This window comes from Mesocricetus auratus, unplaced genomic scaffold (assembly GCF_017639785.1).
Source record: "Mesocricetus auratus isolate SY011 unplaced genomic scaffold, BCM_Maur_2.0 Super-Scaffold_100014, whole genome shotgun sequence".
Lineage (NCBI taxonomy): Eukaryota > Metazoa > Chordata > Mammalia > Rodentia > Cricetidae > Mesocricetus > Mesocricetus auratus.
The window spans coordinates 53083181-53094713 of record NW_024429197.1 but is presented as its reverse complement, the minus strand read 5'-3'; positions in this window follow the sequence as shown (position 1 = coordinate 53094713).

Here is an 11533-nt window from a genome sequence, read left to right as displayed (position 1 = left end):
ACCAGCTTGTGACTAGGAGCTTCTAGCAAATAACTCTTGTCCCCTCCTTCCAATTAGACCTGTGTGCAAGTTCCTGTTTTCTGCCCATCGTCTAAATTTAAGTTCCTGTTGTCAGACCATCCTTTGCCAGAGGGCCCTTGGGAACATGAGCTCCTGACCTTGGTAGTTTTCCACTGTGTCTGCTTACTGGTATTTAATGCTCCACTCTTGTTACAAAAAAATGCCATTCTCCTTGCAAGAGTGAGACATTATCTTTTGTCTTCATTTAAATCCTCAGCCCTTTGCCCAGATCATTGAGAAGTGTTGTAGTCCTGTACCAGTTTGCTACAGAAAACTCTCCAACTGAGTCTTACTGGGTAGCCAAACCACACTGAAGGGCAGGCCCCATGCCCAGCAGTAGATGACTAACACAAAACAAAGCACACAAACAATCTCAATGGTATTTTTGGAGTTGTTTTGGTTGTTTTTTTTACCTTATAGGTATTTTGCTTATATATAATGGTTTCCAAGTTTTGTGATCTTATGAGATTTCTGTGTGTATGAATGTATGTGTCTCTGATTCTGTATGTTTCTTGTTCCTTTTCTTTGCATTTATTTTCCGTTTGTTTTATCCTATTCTAGTTTCTTTGTTTTACTTCATCTTATTTTATTATTATTTATCAAATGACAGTTTTTTATCTAATGAGGGAAAAAGGGTCTAGATTTGTGTGGGTTGGGAGGACCTTGGAAGGAGTTGTCGAGGGGCAACCACCTAAAAATACATTGTATAAAAATATTTTCAATTAAAACAAAACAAACCTCTGTGCTCTCTTGCTTGCTCATTCTTCCACACACCTTTTTTTTAACCTTTCTGAGCTTTTCCAGATTTTTGCATTCCATTTCCTTTTTATAAGATTTATTTACTTACGTGTGTGTATGTGCACGTGAGTTTAGTAATGCGCTTGTGCACTGGTGGACCACAAGAAGGCACTGGAACTCTCAGCTATGGTTACAGATGTACGCAGGGAAACAAGTCTGTTATATGGGGCCTGGGAAACTCTCTAATGGTGTTAATGTGGCGCGTGCTGTTAACTGATCCATCTCTCCAGGCCCTCTGTTTCATGATATTAGAGTTTTGGATTGTTTCACTACCTCCCTGTTATATAATGCATTGATGATTGTCTTGATACTATAATCATCTTTGTTTGATTTCTATGGAGATCTAGTCCACATAGCATGTAATTCACCCATTTATTTCATAGCATCAAACAGCATGTACACTTCACCATAATCCATTTTAAAACAATTCCATTGTTCCCAGTGAAAATCTGAAAATCATATTCCCTTTAGTCATTAGCCCCAATTCTTTATTCCCGTTCCAAGAAAAAGTGTACTGGTTAGTTTTTGTCAATAGGTCATTTGGGCAAGAGGGTACCACAAATGAGAAAGCGCCTCTATCAGATTTGCCTGTAGTCACTTAAATGATGAGTCTGGGAGGTCTGAGCCCATTGTTGGTGCCATGCCTGGGCAGGTATTCCTGGAAGGTATAAGAAAGTGGGGTAGCATGAGCCTAAGGAGCAAGGCAGGAAGCAGCACTCCTCTGAGGTCTCTATTCAATCCCTGCCTCTAGATTTCTGCTTGAGTTACTGCCTTGACTTCTCTTGGCGATGAACTACAATGTAGATGTGCAAGAGGAAATACACCCTTTTCTCCTCAAGTTGCTTTTGTTCATGATGTTTACGTGTTTATCACAGGAACAGAAACACTAATAGTTATTATCATTTCCATGAGCAACCCATGCTTTTGCTTGGTTTCCTATTTGGTGAGAGTTTTGTTTTTTACTTTTTACTGACTTATTTAAACTGTTTATATTAGTCATATTTTCTTTAAGTTGCTTTTAAGGTACATTGGCTTTGGAAATAATTAGTAGTTGGACGTGATGGTACAGGTTTGTAATCCTGACATCCAGGGGGCAGAGGCAGAAGGATCAGAAGTTTAGGTTTGTCCTTGAATTATTTAGTGAGTTCTAGGGCAGCCTATATGTATAACAACCCATCTCAACAAAACAGGAAACAAAAAGTATTTGATTGTATTATCACTAAGAAATATTTTTGTAAAAAAATAATTTTCAGTGTTCTTTTTATCATCATCTAGAACAGCAGTCCTCAGTGAGTAGGTTGTGACCCCTTTGAGGAGGTCAATTGACTCTTTCCTAGGGGTTGCTGAAGACTATCAGAAAATAGATATTCTTATATTACATTTCATACCAGTAGCAAAATTGCAGTTAAGTAGTAACAAAAATAATTTATGGTTGGAGGTCACCACAGCATGAGGAACTTTTTTTTGTTTGTTGTTTGTTTTTTTGTTTTGTTTTTATGAGACAGGGTTTCTCTGTATTGCTTTGGAAGCTGTCGGTCCAGCCCAGCCTCGAACTCACAGAGATCCGCCTGCCTCTGCCTCCCGAGTGCTGGGATTAAAGGCGTGCGCCACCACCACCCGGCTCAGCATGAGGAACTTTATTAAAGGGTCATAACATTAGGGAGGTTGAGACCCACTGAAGTAGAGTTTTCAAAGTATTAAAAAGGGGGCTTTTTTACTTAAAAGTGGGATGAAGGGATTGTTCAGATCTACAGGATCTGTAAGATCACTTGTTGATCTTGTAGAGGACCTGGGTTTGATTCCCAGCACCTATGCTGGGGAACTTACATCCACCTATAACTCTAGTTCTAGGGAGTCCAGTGCGGCCTTCTGGCCTCAGAAGCCACCTAGTGCACACTCAAAGTGCACGTGAATTCACACAGGCACACACATATACACAAATATTTAAAAAGTGTTTTTGAAAGTATGTAGTGTTTTAAATAGTGAAAACAACTATCAAATGGAAGATAATTTAGAAAGAATACTTGGGTTACATAAGCAGGAAATTAGAAGTAGTCATTATCCTGGGGTTGATCAATTTCATTTACTTTCTTAGGCACTTTAATTACATTTATTGAAATATCCAGAGTCCTCTCAGTTGTTCCTTGACACTTTCTCAGTGATTGTGTTTAAAGTATTTCCATGGTGAAGTCTGGGGCTGAGCTCTCCATCACCTTCTGGTTTGCAGAATTCCCATGTAGACAGTTGCTGTAATGAACCATGCTTTCTCAGCTGGTAGAGCTTCCAGAAGGCTGAGTGGGAGAGACAGGGAACTGGAAACAGCTGCCGGCTCAGACTTTTCTCTAATTTGATACTTAAAGGTCACAATTGCTTATTAATTTAATAGCATATATTTCTAGCCTTTCTTTAGGAAGTTCTGTGAATCCAGAGGGCTTGTCCAAAATAGTTCTGAATTTATGGATCCCCTGGGGGTTTGTGGTCTGCTTTAATGAGTCTTCCCTTCTATCTAAGATGGGTTTTTATGTGTCTAAAACCAGAAGGCACACAGAGTAATAGGTGATGGGTGACCGATACTATGTTCTTTAAACTGTGCATTTATAGGCTGAGTATTGATTAGGATCCTGGGGGGGAATCTCTTATGTTTAACTGTGTAGACCTAGGGAAGAACATGCTACAGCAGTGCCTTCAGTCATCACTGTTGTGGAAACATGGCGAGGTGGAAGAAATGTGTCCCTTCTTGTGACGTTTTCTCAGCAGTGATCTAAAATGGGGGGACTGGGCAAGTATCCTTGTGTTGCTGTCTTTGCAAAAGCGACAAGGCCGCTGAAGAACGAGAAGAAAATCCTTCACATATAGAGTTCCACCCGACCAGACCTCTCTGTAAGTTGAAATACCTTATGTAGACAGTTTATTTAATACACCTATCTTGAACTTCTTAGTTTAGTGCAGCCTACCTTAATTGCATGTTCTGTCCTAGCTTGCTTTCTATTGGTGTTACAAACATCATGACCGGAGTAACTTAGCGGAGGGAAAGGTTTATTTGTCTCACACATACTGATTGCAGCCTATCACCGAGTGAAGGCAGGATGGAGACTTAAGTGGGAGATGCGGAAGGAGCCACACAGAAGAGCTGCTTATTTGCTGGCTCAGCCTGCTTTCTTATACAACCCAGGACGTCTGCCCTCAGTGGGATGAGCCTCCCAAGTCAATCATCAATCAAGAAGATGCCCCTACAGATCTGCCTCCAAGCCAATTTGATGAAGGTATTTTTCTAAATCAAAGTTGCCTCTTCCCAGATGACCCTACCTTGCCTCAAGTTGACAGGAAACTAACCGGTACAATTACCTTTTAGGCGGCTAAAATAATCTAAAATAAAACCTTTTTTTGGTTTTCAGAGACAGGGTTTCTCTGTATTGTTTCGGAGGCTGTCCTGGGACTCGCTCTGTAGACCAGGCTGGTGTCGAACACACAGCGATCCACCTGCCTCTGCCTCCTGAGTGCTGGGATTAAATGCATGTGCCACCAATGCCAGGTCCATAAAGACTATCTTATAATGAAGTATTGAGTATCTCCGGTGACTTGTTGAATACTGTACTAGAAGACAGAATAACTGTATGCATATAGGATACATTTGGATATTTTATAGAGATTTTGGGTTGCAAAAAGGCAAAGCCCCTTGTGATCACATATGCTAGAGATTATCCCACTGTGTAACATTTAACCAGAAAAATCTGGATTCAGATAGAGTTCCTAATGAACACATATAATTTTTAAATCATCACAAAGTCAAAATATTTAAGTGTAACCATCATAAGTGAAGAACTGGCAGTACTCTCCAAAACAGTTAGGAATTTAGTCCATCTTGGTGGTTGAATTGTGTCCATCAGAAAGGCATGTAGAAGTCGCAATCTCCCTAGTACCCTCAAAGGACATTTTAGTTATAATTAGCTAAATCAAGAAAGGGCATGTTAGGATAGGTTGGCTCTTAAACCAACATCAATAATCCTCTTTTAAAATATTTTTTTAGTTTTTATTTACATGTGTCTGTATGGGTAGATACCCACAGAGGACAGAATAGGGTGTTGGATCCCCTGGAGCTGGAGCTGTAAATGGTTGTGAGCTCTTAGACATGGGTGCTAGGAAGGGAACCCTAGTCCTCTGGAAGAGCAACAAGCACTTTTAACCACTGAGCCATCTCTCTAGCTCCACTAGCGTCCTTCCAACAGAAATTTGACGAAGATAAAAGAGAATAGAAGGTCATGTAAGAAGGAAGACAAGCCTGTCTTCTATGTGTTGCATCTACACATCAAGGAATACCATAGATTGTTAGCCACACCCAGAAACCACAGACTTCCAGTCTCCAAGAGTATGAGATGAGAGGCTAGAGAGATACCTCGGCAGTAAGGATCATGCACTGCTCTTGTGGAGGACCCAGGTTTGGTTCCTAGCACTCGAGTTTAGTGGCTCACAATTGCCTCTAACTCTAGTTCTAGGCTTCTAGCATCCATGAGCACCCATACACATCTGGACACACAATTTAAAAATTAAAAGTATGTCTTAAAGATGAACATTTTTAAGTATTTTTAAGTGCATAGTGGTAGTTCATTAAATAGCTCCTGTAAACCAAATACAGACCAAAACCTCTAGGAAACTTTCTAATAAGCTCAAGTCAATCTCTCTGCTTGTGGAATAAAAACAATAGAAGCAGTGCATTTGAGGAAACAGCCAGCTGTAGGGGATGTGTCAGTGTTTGGCTGTCTGAGGCACCTAGCCTTGTGGCTTCTGTTCCTCCCTCTCAGCACGGCTGTCCCTGCAGTGTAGAGAACAGGGCTCTGACTGGAGCTGTGCATCCAAATCACCTGGAGGGCATGGCCTGCACCAAGCCCAGCATCCTGTAAGCTGGGCGGGGCCTCAACTAGTCAATAGAAGGTATCAAGTGATGCGGCTGCTGGCCAGTGGCCACATTTTGAGCAAAGCAGAATTAGACATTTGGGGCTATTTTAGGGTGTCCAGATAACAGAAGAGACTCTAGGAGGAAGGGGAGGGAGACCTTGCCTCATGTGACGCCAAACCTTTAGTCACATTTTGATGTGTTGGTGACTCCACTCCAAAGGATTTCCTGCTATATTACTGGCTGCAGGTTTCTTTCCCATTATTTGTCTGGATTTGGCATTATTTTCCTGAATATCCTGGGCTCAGATTTGAATGTCTACTTGTGTATCTTGGGCTTCTTCGAGTGAGTGATCTGAGACTCAGAATCTTGTCTCAGTTTTCCCAAAGTCTTTTCACTGGGGTCATTATGTATGTATGTATGTATGTATGTATGTATGTATGTATGTATGTATGTATGTAAGTATGTAAGTATGTGTGTATACACTAATTATAAAGGCTCAATCATACACTCATCGGTGGAGGTAGAGTTTCCATATGGTGGCCACTAATTTTTTTTTTTTTTGGTTTTTCGAAACAGGGTTACTCTGTATTGTTTTGGAGGCTGTCCTGGAACTCACTCTGTAGACCAGGCTGGCCTTGAACTCACAGAAATCTGCCCGCCTCTGCCTCCTGAGTGCTGGGATTAAAGATGTGCTCCACCAACACCCGGCTCTAAGTTACATTTTTTGAGGGGCCTCAGTTCATGTTGAGGTAAGCTTAGGAGAACCTTGGACTTCTTTCAAACATTTATTAATTTCCTCAATCTTCTCTACCGATAAACTCACCTGTTAGTTCATGCGTTCTTTGGCATTCACATAATGTCCGTTGGCAGTTTCTAGGTGACTGGCAGTATATACTGGACATGCAGGAGTGGGCGTAAGCCAGGGGTACACCCCTCTGTGCAGTTTGCAGAGAAAAAGGCAAGATTGACATGCAAGGGGTACACCCCTCTGTGCAGTTTGCAGAGAAAAAGGCAAGATTGACATGCAAGGGGATGCAATCATAAGTGCAAAACACAGCTGTGACAAGAAAGTCAAAGGGAGTACTCAGCTCTAGCAGACTGTATGGTGACATCTGAGCCCACAGAAGCCTTTGGACTGGAGTGATGTGAGGACATGCAGAGTTGCCAGCTACAAAGCAGAAAACAGGTAGAGAGAAGAGGATTTTCCAAGACATGGTCAGACAAAGGGATTTATCAGAGGCTGACCCAAGAGTGTGGCTATCTGAGTTCACAGGCGCACAGAATCCTGAGGTTGACAATTGGAGACGTGCTCAGACACCTCAGGAACTGATGCCCATAGTTCCCCAAATCAAGGGAACTGTCTCCGCAGGGAACTAGAGTGTTTTCAGGATCTTCGTTCTAAGGAATTCTGTAGTTACCATACTTCTTACAGGATCCTGGGAGAAAATCTCTATTATGGAGATGGAAGAATTTTAATATTAACTAAAATATTTGAAATGTAGTTTTTAAATGATGATTTGTACTTAACCTTATTGTCAATGGAGTCAACTTTATATTTGTGATTCAGAGAAGAAATTATAAATGGTTATATATAGTAACAGACAATCTATAAAATATTCTAAAAAGTTAAAGGGGGTTCTAACCAATCATAAATAAATGATCTATTAAGATAGTTGTAAATTGTGAATTATTTCATCCCCCCTCTAGAGAATTCTTGCTCTTTTAAAAGCATAGTGAGGGATATCCAATACATTTTTATACGTGTAATGCTGATGCTAACAGATAAACAGAAGCAGCACCCTCAGCTCTTAGCATTGTTGGCTGGTTTGTGCTAAGCCAAACTGGCTCTCCTTTGTGATCTCTCTTCTCCTTCTGGATTCCCATAATCAGGAGAATGCAACCTCCAGCAAATGGGTAAAATGTGTTCTGCGACTGAGGAATAGCTTTTCTCTGCATAGCTGGCTAGCTACTAAAATAGCAACAGAACATAGCCTCTTTAACACAGTGCTTCAGCAGCCCCACTAGTCAGATCCTGTGCTCAGGGCTATGTTAGATGTCTTTAGCAGCTTCTATGATAATATCTACCCAGGAAAAGAATAGATAACCCCATGGTAAGGATGTTCTAATGGTTTGTTCTAATTGAAGGTATTCTGATTCTAGAACTGGGCACTAGCCTCTCATAGCCTAGTTGTTTGACAATTATTTACAGGCATTCAGCTGCCAATTCCCAGGGGTTGAGGGAGGTTCTGGCCTTGGTAGTCTGACACATACTAATCAAATAAGCAAAAGGTTTTCTGGTCCATTAAAATGTGGATGTCTCACAGGGAAAAGGGACACTTGCTAACAGCCTTTCTTGTTAATCTGACCACTCTCCTCTGAAAAGGAAGCCTGTGAGCAGAACTGGAGCTTCTTGAATCTCTGTGTTTGAGTTGGAGCCAGCACAGAAATGTACCAGAGGTCTCAATGCTATTGCATGGAAGAGTTAGTGACTACAAAGAGAAAAGGGCTTTATCTGCTTAAAGTAGCTGGATGCTAAAGGAAAGACTCAGGAACTCTCAGAGTTGACCAGGGCCTGGAGAGGACAGAGATGGCTGACATGGGAGCAGCAGCCAGAAATACTGATCATCTGCTCATACGCAGACAGGTCTAGTTTCATTTAAAATAGTCATTAAAAAATCTCATTAGGTTTTTAAAATTCACTTAGGCTATAACTAGTGGGTGTTCGTGTGGTCTGCTAAGAGATATGTAAGTAAAGATAAATCTGAAATCAGTATGAATGTGTACAAATACACCTTAGACCAAGTTCAGAGCAGAGCTTCACAGGCTCCTGGGCGGGGATAGCTTTGTGGGGCTCACCCCTACACCCCTCACAAAAAAATGAGGCAAGGACAAGAAAGGTGGAGGACAGGGAAGGCTTCAAAGACAAGGGACTGGAGGTGGCAGTCTGCCAGGAGTGTCGGGGCATTTCAAACTGACGTGTAACGATGAATACCACACAGATGCAGATGACTGTTGCGAGCCTCTGACTTGGCTCTTCTTCCTTCAGAGATTAGGTTAATATGACTTAGGCGGGTGAAGCTTCTGTAAGGAGACAGCCACTGTGCCTTGGAGGGAGGAGGGCTGTGTTGCAGGAATAGGACTTCCTTTCACATTCTACCCCAGAGATACCTTCCATATGTATCCCCCTGTGTAGCTGTTGGGGAAAACACTGGAGGCAGAGATATGAAGGTGGTGTTCCACTTGATTTCTCATTTGGAGGAAGGTGTTGCTAGCCCTGCCCACTCTGGGCAAGCGCCAGTACTCTTGGGTAGCTTCCACAAGCACAAAACGTTTCATGCCACTCACCAAGGACAGCATTAATACAGGGCTATGGGGCAACGGCTGTTGAGTGTGTGATTTTATGTGGTAAGATTGCAGTATCAGTGACCCTGTGGTACATTCACTCAGTCATTCTCATCTACGCTTAGCATCGATGCAACTGTCCTGGGTTTGCAGCTAGCGACTGCAGTAGAAAAAGATGAGTGAGTCACTGCCTTGGGTCACCTCAGATTTCTCGTCTTTAAAGTCTGAAGCTAGGACGGTATGTCTTTGCTCTGTGGTAATTCACATGCTCACTGAGCTGCACAGGAATTCTGGAGCTGTTCACTGTTGTGCTGGCCAGAGGCGGACAATAGGGTCAATGGGGAGAAAGATGGAAGGGGCTACTTTCCATCTGCCTCCTGGGATCTAAAGCCCACGAAAGGTACTACGAATGGGTCAGCTCTGTGCAACCTAGCATCCTGGTATTTTCTGTAAGCTTTGCCATAATGCAAAGAGAAGTAGTGCATAAATGATGTGATGAAATTATTGCTGAGCATGAATTTACTGCTCAATTAGTGAGGTGGTGCTATGTAGGGGGTTCGTCTAATTGGAACTTTCTTGAGCTGACCTGGGTTTATTTACCATCTTACAGTGATTTTATCCCAGGAGACTAGAGGGTAATATGGTGAGTTCATCAAAGTTCTTCCTCACTGACCTTTGATTCAACACACTGTGCTTTGGGCCTTTGCCAGGAAAGAATTCCTATGCTAGGGACTTTAAGCACCAAGAGCAATTTCCCTCTGCATTCAAGTCAGAATGAATGCCCCTAAGAAGATGTTGGCCTGGAAACACTGTGGGCAGGGGCTCTCAACCTGTGAGTTGTGACCCCTTTGGGCGTCAAATGACCCTTTCATAGGAGTCAGCTGGATCATAAGAAAACACAGATATTTATATTACATCCCAGAACAGTAGCAAAATTACAGTTATGAGGTAGCAATGGAAATAATTTTATGATTGGATGTCACCATCACATGAAGAATTGTATTAAAGGGCTGCATCATTAGGAAGATTGAGTACCATTGATCTTTGGGTTCAAGGTCCAGTTTATGTGTCTTGGCATCTTCCTATATCATCTCCTAACAGTTCTCTCTAAGATGTCTTCCAGATGGAGGTGCTCAACACTTCCCTTCCAGTTTTTCATAAGCATCAACTGAGAGCTACATGGAACCACTGATTTTGATGAGGTTTAAGTGAGACCCGTAGATTCAGAGCCTTGGCATTCCTAAGCAGAACCCACAGTATTTCCTCTGTAGCTTAGCAGCATAAGCTTTCAGAGAGAGTAGATAGAGCACTGGGGAAAGGTGGAAATTGGCTTGGTTTGAGGTTAAGGACTCAAAAGTTCTGAGGAGCCTCTTCAGGTCCCATTTCACTTCTTTTGTGTTTGGGACCAAAGCCACCAGTCTCAGCCACCTCACTTTGCAGATCAATTGCTATGTCTCTCGGCAGCTTTGGTAAAAATGACTGTGAAATTCTTTTTCCATCATAGACATGATGAAAAACCTTTTTTTAAAACTAAGAAAAACAGAGAACAGGTTCACACTTAATGACCTCAGCCTCTGTGGATTAAATTTAGTTAGATTTATTTCTCACCATCCTAATACCAACCAAACATTAGTTTTTGGCCCACTTTATCCTCACTCTAGATTGTGGTGGACAGACCGTGTCATAGAATTGTGACTGAGGGAAGAGAGCCTTGTTGCTCTTATACTGAGAGCCGGAATGTTTGCCAAGAAGTAGCGTGTCCCTTCTGCCTTAATCCACTAGGCAGTATTTGTTCCATGCCTCCACTTAAGGCAAGGAGTTTAGAAGGGTCACCGATTGGAAGGTATGTGAAAAGCAGCCAGGACTACAGATCTGTTCCTTCCCTTGGCTTGGCTGTGCAGACTCAGGCAGGCTGCTCACTGCTCCAGCATTCTGTGGTACTGCGGTTCACATTAGCAAGGATGACTGGTACCCAGCCCATGTCTAGGATCTCCTTGCACTAACCCTTCAATTCATCCTCACTCAAGCTGCAGAGGCTAGAAGTGTGTGTGCTTCCCTTACACCAGACAGTAGGGGTCTGGAAATAGAGGAACTGTACTTCTAGGAACCCGATCTCTGGTATGTTGATTCTTTACACATGGGGACTCTTTTTTTAATTTTATGTATGTTTTTTATTAAATTAGAAACATGCGTGCTTCAAATGTCAATCCCGGCTCCCCTCTTCTCCTTCCACCAGCCCCCCACCTCCCACCCCTAGCCCAATCACCACATCATTCCCCAGGGAGGGTAAGGTCCTCCTTGGGGGGATATCCAGAGTCTGTCATTTCATCCAGGGCAGGACCTAGGCCCTCCCCCATGTGTCCAGGCTGAGAGAGCATCCCTCCATGTGGAATGGGCTCCCAAAGTTCATTTGTATGCCATGGTGAACACTAGTCTATT